Genomic DNA, 10,172 nt, shown 5'->3' with positions numbered 1-10,172 from the left:
GTGAACAGTCATTACGCTAGACAAAGTATTAAATCAGTGTTTCCGAGCTCTAGAGTAATAACGTTTTGTATTGATTGCAAAACTCAATGACAGATGCTTTTGTTACTTTACGGCCGCCATATTAGCGCCCCCTCGAGGGACACCAACTTTGTGTACCAAGACAAATTAAAACAAAGCTTTATACATTGGGTAGAAACATTTCTCTGAACAACGCGCTCGTGAAGAACAGGACCTCTAATTCCATAAAACTCTAGCTTGAGTAACAAAATGCTATTATCCACTGTGTCAAATGCCTTTTTAAAGTCACGAAATATTTCACATGAAAAAGGCTCACTATTCAGATGGTTTTGAATTGTGTTAACAACTTCAAGGAGTGCATGTTGGGTCGGCCGCTTCTCATGAAAGCCGTACTGAAACTGAAACAATATGCCGTGCCGTTTCCTCTTCAAAAAAGGCTTTAAACAATTACACATTACTTCCTCAAAGATGCGATTAGAGATAGCACGCAACGAGATTGGTCTGCAATTAGCTGGATCGGTTTCATCATTATTTCAGATTATTTTATGATACCACTGTAACTCAAGCATCTTATAATTTTGATGGATATTGACCTGTACTAACTGAGTTGTTCATCATTTTGGCCAAGAGTTTAGTTAGGTCGCTCTTTGCACGTTTCAGGATACGAACAGGGCAAGAGTAGAAGCGGTAAGTCTTGTTAGGTGGCAAACTCATAATTTCTCTCTCAATTTCAAGCTGTGTGACAGGATCAAAAAACGAAAGAACCCTGGAAACTGCAATCATGTAAGTATTTGCTAAAATGGTTAACACTGAGGAATTTTGCAAGCTAACTTTCTCCCGACCGATGAATTATAACTGTTAATGATGCTGGCAGGTTCTGAGGGGTTGCAGGAAATTTCCTCCTGTTAATTAATTCATTTATCCCCGGCCATGTATTTTGTATGTTGCTTAAGTTATCACTATAATATGCATGGTAATACAATTTCTTACTGTGCCTAATAAGATAGTTGCTAGTTTGTTCCTATAAAGTTTATATTTGTCCCCGTCACCAGAAACAAAAAACGCATTTTTCACTGTTATCGATTTCAATAGCCCATTGCAAATCCAGGGCTCAGAGAACTGCTTAGCCTTACGTTTTGACAATAGAACCAAGGGTACATGCTTATTTTCAAGTTTATTCAGTTTAGTAAGGAATCGAGAAAACAATTTGTCAACATTGGTTTTCTGGTTAGATAAAATTGAGTCCCAGCGAATTTGCAGCAGATCTGACGCGAAACGTTCTTCGAAGAAGCGGGAATAATCCCGAATCTTAAGCATTTTAGGATAAGATTCTGTCCCACAGGTTGAGATACACAAAACTGAAAGTAGTGGTCACTTATGTCTGAGGCGATATTACCGTATGAGATCTGACTATCAGTTTTGTTCACAAGAATATTGTCAATTAGACTGGCCGAGTTTTTATAGACTCTAGTGTGGTTATTAATAGGGGGGGATAAAAGAATAACTTTGCAAAGAAAGTAGGAAGTCCTTAGAACAGTGGCAAGTCTTGATGTTTAGCAGATTAATATTGAAGTGACCCATAGTATACATAGTTTTACCTGATGTACTGAATTTTTCTAATGCTTCATCAAAATAAGCTTGGAATCAATGCCTGTTTACCTCAGAAATAGATCAATGACCATTCCAACTCCTCCAAAGGCTAGAGGTGTTGGTACGTATTCAAATAGATAACCAGGAAGGTCAGGTTGTATGGAGGAGAGATTTGAGTCAGTAATTTTCGTCTCTCTAACTCCAATGACGTTGAAACGGTATCCGAACTCAACCAAAAGATAAACTTCGAAGTTCTCGAGATTGCGCTTCAGACTTCTGATGTTATTGTGTACCAAGGAGAAGGTTGCATTACTGCTAGATTGTGCTACATGTAATTGGTTTTTGGAGTAAACTAAAACTGTGGGGAGAGTAATATCGACTTCGAATACACTGGTTAAACAAATTGAGAGCCACTGCCTGTAAATTGGGAGAATCCGACGACAGGTCGGAAAATTCGGGTTTTCTTTTATGGCGTCAAAAAGACCCTTTTGGTGAACTATTTTCAGAAATGTACTTTTAAAGTTTCAGCGAGTTCACATTTTTGTGAAATCTAGGAAAGTTCGAAATACTGCTCAATCAACCAAGATGGCTGATGGAATTTATGCAAACTTGCACATTTTCAATAGGCTAGCACAGAAAAAAGGGAACTTGCCTGGATTTCATATTAGTACAGTTTGTAATTTACACTTTGATCATTACTCTGAGCTAAAAGTCATCTTGAAGTAAATATGTTTTGTCTAGTTCTTGGCCGTTTGAAAAATACAACTATCGTAATTAAATTTACATGTAAAATTTCAACTGATTTTAGAGGGTCATAACTCTTCTAGTATACGAATCCCTCAACAAATAAAAGGCTCTAAAGGGAGAGTTATGCTATAGGTATACCATATCTAAGTGGCTAGTTTGGCCCGTGAAAATTAAGCGCGCTAAACGAAAAACTGTAATGGGTATTTTGACCAATTGCGCCTTTTTGGGACGAACGAGCAAGAACTTTGTTTTCGCAGTCATCTTTATAAACATAATTCGACATGTTTCATAACACAAATTATTCGTAGACATCGTGCATTGTACACTAAAGCAATACTTTAAATAATACCTCAGAATAATCCTTGGTTATAGATGACACAGTCCTCTAGAAATCAGCCGCCCAAGCAGACGATTTTTGCAAAATGTCGGCCTTCAAGATGGAATGGTAGTCCTGCATTCAAAACTTGAGCACCTTTGGCGAATAAATGGAGAAAAGGCATCGCTACTTTTTCCTTGGTTATCTCTTGTTATAAGTTCTCTCTTTTTACTTTAAAAAAGGGGAACCAATCCCGGCTGCAACGATTAATAGAACGTTTGCTCGGAACGAAATGCAAGTGTATAAGTAGCGTTTGTGTACAATGCAAATAGTTCTCAGCTCCTTGTCACGGTGTCACGCCATGCAATTGACCAGTCACAGTTTTAAACCGCTGCCTTTGAAATTTTCCCTCTACATTGTTTTAGAATAAAATACATAGGGAAAATGGCCAAAAAGGAAGTAGCAAACGTTTCTCGGTTTTATCTGTCAAATTTACGGCGATTTTGGAATAGTGAAACTCCCGTTCGTGACTTCATGGCCCGTCACAAGAGTCAAGCCGTCTTCTCACGTAGATTTCTACAGGACTTTGCAATCTATAACCAAGGCCATTGCTTAGGTATGATATAAATTATTGCTTACATGCGTGATACATAATGCCAAAGAATAATTTGAGTGATGAAACATGTCGAATTATGTTCATAAATATGACTGCGAAAACGAAGTTCTTGCTCGCTCGTCCCAAAAAGGCGCAATTGGTCAAAATACCCTTCATAGATTTTCGCCTAGCGCGCTTAATTTTCACGGGCCAAACTAGCCACTTAGATATGGTATACTTATAGCATAACTCTCCCTTTAGAACCTTTTATTTGTCCAGCGATGCGTATACTAGAAGAGTCATGACCCTCTAAAATCAGTTGAAATTTTTGTGTAAATTTAATTACGATAGTTGTATTTTTCAAACGGCCAAGAACTAAACAAAACATATTTACTTCAAGATGACTTTTAGCTCAGAGTAATGATCAAGGTGTAAATTACAAACTATGTCAATATGAAATCCAGGCAAGTTTCGTTCTTTCTGTACTGGCCTGTTGAAAATGTGCAATTTTGCATAAATACCATCGGCCATCTTGGTTGATTGAGCAGTATTTCGAACTTTCCTAGATTTCACAAAAATGTGAACTCCCTGGAACTTTAAAAGTATATTTCTGAAAATAGTTCACCAAAAGGGTCTTTTTGACGCCATAAAAGAAAATCCGAATTTTCCGACCTGTCGTCGGATTCTCCATATTTACAGGCAGTGGCTCTTAAAATCCGGATTTATATTTGCATCAGTATTCAGACTAAATAAATCTAGGTCGTGCATACTAACCAGTTTATCTAGGTATTTCTTTGTTGGTGAGGGACTGCACAGGCTATTCTTAAATTGACCATGGAAAGGAACAAAATCAAAGACAAAGTATGGTAGCTCGCGAAATAATAATGTTACAACCTTACGAGCACTTCTAGCAATCATGGTCAATTATAAACTTGCTAACCACAGTGTAATAGTGGTACTTATCTGGAGAGCTAGCAGATCAGGAACCATTTTCCAGTCTACGCAAGTCAACCGTATTCTTAATTTGCAGTACACGCGCATCGCTATCCTTCCTGAGGTAAACAATGGAGCCTTTCGCCCAGCAACATTGGTACTGGTGCCGATCTTTAAAACAAGAACTGCTGCATTTTCGGGGTTAGATGATCAAATAGTCTCACTGCTGTTGGAGGCGCATCTTCAGCGGATCCAAGAGTAGCTGGAGTTACCTTGCTGCAATAGCATCCTTCCGATGTGCCATCACGTACTCTTTAACAAGCCTTCGAATGAGCTTGCAAATAATTGGCTTCGGGCCACCATCCGTGAAGACCTGGTTGGCACTAGGCGTGCATAGGCTGTACAGAGTATCTTGGATCGGAACTTCAGCGCCAATCACAGAAAAAAGTTTAATGCACAGACGACTGGTCTCCAGAGCAGACTTTTCAGGATGCAATGCAGAAACTCCCATAATATTGGTGTTAAAATAGTGTAATCTGTATTTCGTGAACTGCATTACCAATAAGGTCAACTTTAGCGCTCACTTCAGCGAGTTGAACACTTAGTCGCTGGAGTTCACGTTTAGCATGAGTTTTAAAGCTTCTGAACTGATCAAAACCATGGCTCATAAACTCGAGACTTTTCTGAGACTCCGCGACAAGTGCAGCAGCGTCATTAGCTTCTTGCCGACGCACTGAGTTCCTTCACGAGATTCTCGAGTTCGCCGACCATTGACTCTATTTGCTCCTTGAGGGCTTCGTTTCCCTTCCGTAATGACGAAATAGACTCCGGCATGATAGCAGAATGAGGAAAAGACGCTCAAAAATGTCTAGAAAGTTTGAATCGAAGAGCTGCATTATAAACTCGAGCTCGGCAGAGTTCAAAATCAAGCGGCCATCTTGCCAGCTCACCGCTGACCTGGAGAGGGGTATCGAATGGTCTTTGCGAGCATGCGAGCAGTGCGTTTATTTTTGCGAGTTCGAGCAGTGATCACTTCTGTCATGCGAGCAGCGAGCACTTTAGAAATAACAGATGGCGAGCAGCGAGCACTTCGTTAATTTTCCGCCGCTAGCTGGAATGTCTCTCTTATTAATTAAAACGTTGTTTTGGGCCAAATAATCTGGCTGACACCTCCAAAACAGGACAACAGGCACAAAACCAGGCAACGTGTTAATATAAGATCTTATCGCGGATCCACCAATCCCAGGCATTCCTATCAGCTTACAGCCAATTATGCCTTGTTTGCTATGCCGTTTGATGCATAATTACTTCAGTTAGCTTCAGGTGATTCAGTGAGTGGACGCTAAAGGAGATCTGAAGCTTTCTAAGGCTCTGTTTACAAACAAATAGGGTCCCTATCAAGAGGGTCAAAGATAGCCGCGTTTACAAGCAAAATGTTTCAGGTAGGGTTACCCTACTACCTGGGACTGAACTTTGGCCGGTCAGTTTCAATAAAACGTCAAGAAAACGAGGAACCATTTTTTCAGAAACATTCATGGCGCGTGCTTGTTTCCCCAATGTTTCCCAGTTTACCATACCGGAAACATTGTTTCCAGTGTCAATTTTTGTTTCCAAGATGCAAATTATGCTTCCGCGGTAGAGAGTTTTAAACAAAATCCGATCATGTGAGCAGTTGCAAAAATTTTGCGAGCACGAGCAAGTGAGCACTCATCTGATTTCTGCGAGAAACTCGAGCAAAGGCCAAATTTTGCGAGCACTTTCAAATTGAATGGGATCATTCGATACCCCTCTGGAGGACTTGCGCTGGCGAGAGATTTGTCAAATATGTGTGTTTGGTTCTTCTATTGAGGACAGTGCACGAGGTTTCTTTGTTTCACTATCCAAGTAACACTGAAAACAGCTGTACATGAATCGATTCTCAAACATGGAAATCAAAATAAGGCGTCAAAAGCAAAAAGGACTCATGTCCGGATCTTTTACCCATTTATCGCGGAAGAACAAAACTGCACCATGTCAGCCATTCCCTTTATCAAGATCATTCTGCTGCTTAAGAAAACGACACGAGGTAACAAGGAGGTATCTCGTTAAAAAGCGAACAAGTAGCAATTAAGTGATCACTAGCTTTTGTTCGTATACGAAAAAAGGATTACTAACCGAAGGAAACGCCTTTTTCAATCCACAACTTGGGAAAGTCAGCTATCTGCTTTTACCACTAAATCGTGTCGAACTTGGCAACTAGACGTCATCCAAGTGAATTTGTCCACTTTGATTATTATTCGATCAGACGAGTGTTGAGAAAGTTCGTGACATATTAAATTAACAAATTGACCAGGACAGTACTGGGTAAAAAAAAATAGACTAGAACTGCTACAGGAGCATAACTCGTATCAACGCTGTTTATCATGTTTGGTGGAATACATCCCCTCAGTTTTGCATCGCAATACTCAAGGGAAAATAAACTCCTATTTAGTCCGTAAGACCTTTGTGGTCCATTATCATTGCGGAGATTTGATAGTCTGCTTTTTCTTTGTCGCAACCGGCCTTTTGGTTCTTGTACTTGTTGTAGTCGTTGTCTTCTTTGACGTGACACGTTCAATTTAAGTGCAAAGCCACGAAACCAATTTTGATTGATGGGATTGGTTTACGAAGTTAGTGTGAATTCAACCGTCCAGTATTTGTTCCTATTCTCCTCAGAGTGTTATCAACCCCACGTTTCCCTCAGAACTTGGGTCCCCTCATTTCTCCAACTCCCTCATTTCCCCAATTCCGAGGCTTATTAATTTAAAAAAAAAAAAATAGCCATACCAGAATACTTTGTTATTGTAATTTGTAATTTGTGATATGTGTAATTTGTTAAAGACGTGTTACTTTAAATAAATATATAAATTATTATTATTATTTTTTTTAATCACTATAAAATCTCCAGTTTCCTCACATACAACTCGGGATCCCGCCTCCCTTTTGGGAAGCGGGTGACAAATATATTTTGTAACGTTTCGCTGATTACACTGGAGTATGTTCACTATGTATGGTTCGTGTAGAAGTATTTTAGGCGTGAATCCCTAAGGGACTAGTAGGCTATTTAAGAATTTGTAAGTTATGCAAGAGCCACTCGAAGGCATCTCTTTCAACTTTGCTTTTGTTGTTATGTCGTCGGATACTGAACGAGCGAGCGTTCCCGCTTCGATCGCGCAATCCTTCACTGAGGGAGATCCTGTTCATAAGACTGCTTCACGAACATTGTTTCCTCGTCTTTTGGACGTTACGTTTGATCAGAGGTTCGCTGCATTCAAACGCGATCTCGACGAGAAACAAGCCGCCACTCAGTCTCAACTGTAGAAGCTAAAAACGGTATCCAAGGCTTCGAGTTCTTTTAACTCTAAAGTACAATACGAGTCTAGCAACTCTCTGCTTGATGCAACAGACGGGACCATCAAGACCATCTCAAAAGGAAACCTTTCAGCAGCCAAGTTATTTCGTTCCGTGGACAAGAACCCCGCTGTTTGGGCAGCAGTGCAAGTACGAGTCGGACGAACTCGCCGAAGATTCATAGGAAGAGAAAAAGCTCTGATCAGCCGAAAGACGAGCGCTAGCTAAGATCCGGGAGAAAAAGCGGAAAAATGCGTCTAGCTGGCCAACTCTACAGCTACCCGCTCTACATCCAGTGAAGCTCCATCTACTCATGGTCTATCCACTGGCAATTATTTTTCTTCTGATCAGCCTTTTTGTTTTTTCGCATGCAGTCCTTTCGTGGACGTCAGCCTCAACTAGCAGACAAGTGTTTCAGCTGCGGCCAAATAAGCCTCTGAGCAAATCCATCTTCCTGCCCAAGCCGTTTTAGAGGAGCCGCTGCAACCCCTCTAAGCAGTAAAAATACATACTTATGGCAAATACCAAGCTGCATTGAAGAGAATGGGATAAGATGAGTATATAATTTATTCAATATAATAAAATGATTGGGAGACTTTGACCCAGTTGAACTTATTGATAATTTTGTTGAACCATGTGATTCAAGGTTTTTTGGAAGTCTTGGAAAGACAATTTACTCTAAGGGGCTGAACAATTTCTGTAGCTGTTCATTTATCGTTCGCGTCCAAAACTGCGTCCATTACTTTTGACTTTGTCATGACAACCACAAACTTCATATAGGTTTTGACAAAAATCAACTTTTTCGACATACTTGTGTATTTTTTTTTTTTTTCAGCTTTGTTCATCATTTTGCTGAATTTTACCAAATTGTACATTTCATAAGCATTCTGGCTTCATAAGCATTCTAGATTATTTTTTGACTTTTTAAGAAAATAGTAAAATCCAAGATGACGGATCCAAGATGGCGGGTCAAATGACGTCATGCTACTTCACAGCCAAAAATTATGTCATTATTTTATAGAGCAAGCTCAGGGCTTTCTATTTAATGAATGTAAATTTATTTTCTGTGCCTTAATAGAACGAAAACCCAAGGAGGGAGTTTCATCCCCCTTATACCACGATGGGGGCATTAGTCCGAGGGTTAACGATTGTATTAGCCCTGATGACTGAATGAATGAATAAAAGACTGATTATTAGGACGGAACGCATTATATCTAAGTTAAAGGCAACCTTAAGGTTAATGTAGAGTTTTGAAATCATACAAGTGCTTCTTGCTTTATTCGCGATACTATTTTTGTGGAGTATCAGATTCTCTTTATTTACATTCTACCCTCAGCTCAGTTTTCTAATAATCGCTCAGCCATCCAGTCCAGTATAGTGATTTGTCGAGCAGGCTATTTCTGATCTTCTGGCCACAGGTTCAGTGGTCGAGTGTGCGTGTGCTCCTGCTGTGGTTAACCCGTTGTCAGTTTCCATACAGTTAGAGTTCTGGAAGAATAATGTTTCTTATCTCAGTTCCAGTGTTTTGCAGACGTTGCTCGCAGACTATCTCGTATTGTATACTCGGATGTTAGCGCTATTGGATTGGCTGCTTTCATTGCCATTGGTAGCATGCCTGTTTTCGCGCAAAAACTGAGATTCTATGTAGACGAATACCAGATCGAGTACCACGTGGAGAGAACTCCACTGTGTTTGTTTTGCTTTGAAAAGTTTGCACATCTTCTTTCAGGATGCTCTGTTAAGTGGTTTACTGACAACCAAACTGTACCTTTGATCGTCGATTCTGGTAGTATGAAACTGTGTTCGCTTCAACTCGCCGGTGATATATTTGATACCGCCAAAGAAAGTAATATCAAAATCGAGGCTGAGTTGATACCTCGTTCAGCTGATTACTTATGCAAGATCGTCGATTGATGACTGGTCGGTTAAAGATAGCTATTTTCATGAAGTAACCTCTTATTGGGGTCCCTGTTCAATTGATTACTTTCCCAGTTAAAAAAAAAAAAAAATTCAAGTTTTCCCAGTTTCTATTCGAATATTCCCTAGCATTTAGTTGGGTAGGAGAAACCTGTTGGCTGGTGCCACCTGCTTCGTTAAAAATGTCATCCGCCACATATGTTTTTGTCAATAGAACTGGTTACTCTTCAGTTATTGGCCTTTCAGCTCCCTTTTGGCCCTTTTTGGTGAATCGTAGGTGGGGTTTCAGATCTTTTGTTATTGATTTTCTCTTCGTTGAGAACGGTAAAGATGTTTATCTCCATGGGACAAATAACAGTTCCCTTTTGGCTCGGAGAATTTTAGTTGCTTGTCGGGGCTGTACAGTACAGTATCCAGTAGAACCTGTCTATGGAGAAGTCATGCTGCGCGGTCATGATTACGCTGTTTTAGGCCGTTGGGCCATGTCATCTTTGTGCGGGACTGCCCGTTTATCATGTGTTCATGATCTTAGGTGATTGCACTGTTTTAGGCCATTGGGCCATGTCATTTTTGTACGGGACTGCCCGTTTATCATGTGTTGATTTTAGGTGATTGCACTGTTTTAGGCCATTGGGCCATGTCATTTTTGTACGGGACTGCCCGTTTATCATGTGTTGATCTTAGGTG

General features: G+C 40.1%; 1 long non-coding RNA gene and 1 pseudogene across 1 annotated transcript; one reads left to right on the top strand and one right to left on the bottom strand.

The window, feature by feature from the left end:
* Positions 1-4,245: 4,245 nt before the first annotated feature.
* On the bottom strand, positions 4,246-5,033 carry LOC149117192 (uncharacterized; annotated as a pseudogene).
* A 2,061-nt stretch (positions 5,034-7,094) lies between these two features.
* Positions 7,095-8,762, top strand: LOC149117191 (uncharacterized). Its single transcript, XR_016205582.1, has 2 exons — positions 7,095-7,863; positions 7,943-8,762. It is a non-coding gene; the product is annotated as an uncharacterized LOC149117191 (long non-coding RNA).
* Positions 8,763-10,172: the final 1,410 nt, after the last annotated feature.

This window comes from Orbicella faveolata, unplaced genomic scaffold, assembly GCF_042242905.1.
Source record: "Orbicella faveolata isolate gen_17 unplaced genomic scaffold, um_ofav_v1 contig_12, whole genome shotgun sequence".
Taxonomy (NCBI): Eukaryota; Metazoa; Cnidaria; class Anthozoa; order Scleractinia; family Merulinidae; genus Orbicella; species Orbicella faveolata.
The sequence above is the reverse complement of the archived record's forward strand: the minus strand, read 5'-3'. Positions and strand labels throughout refer to the sequence as shown.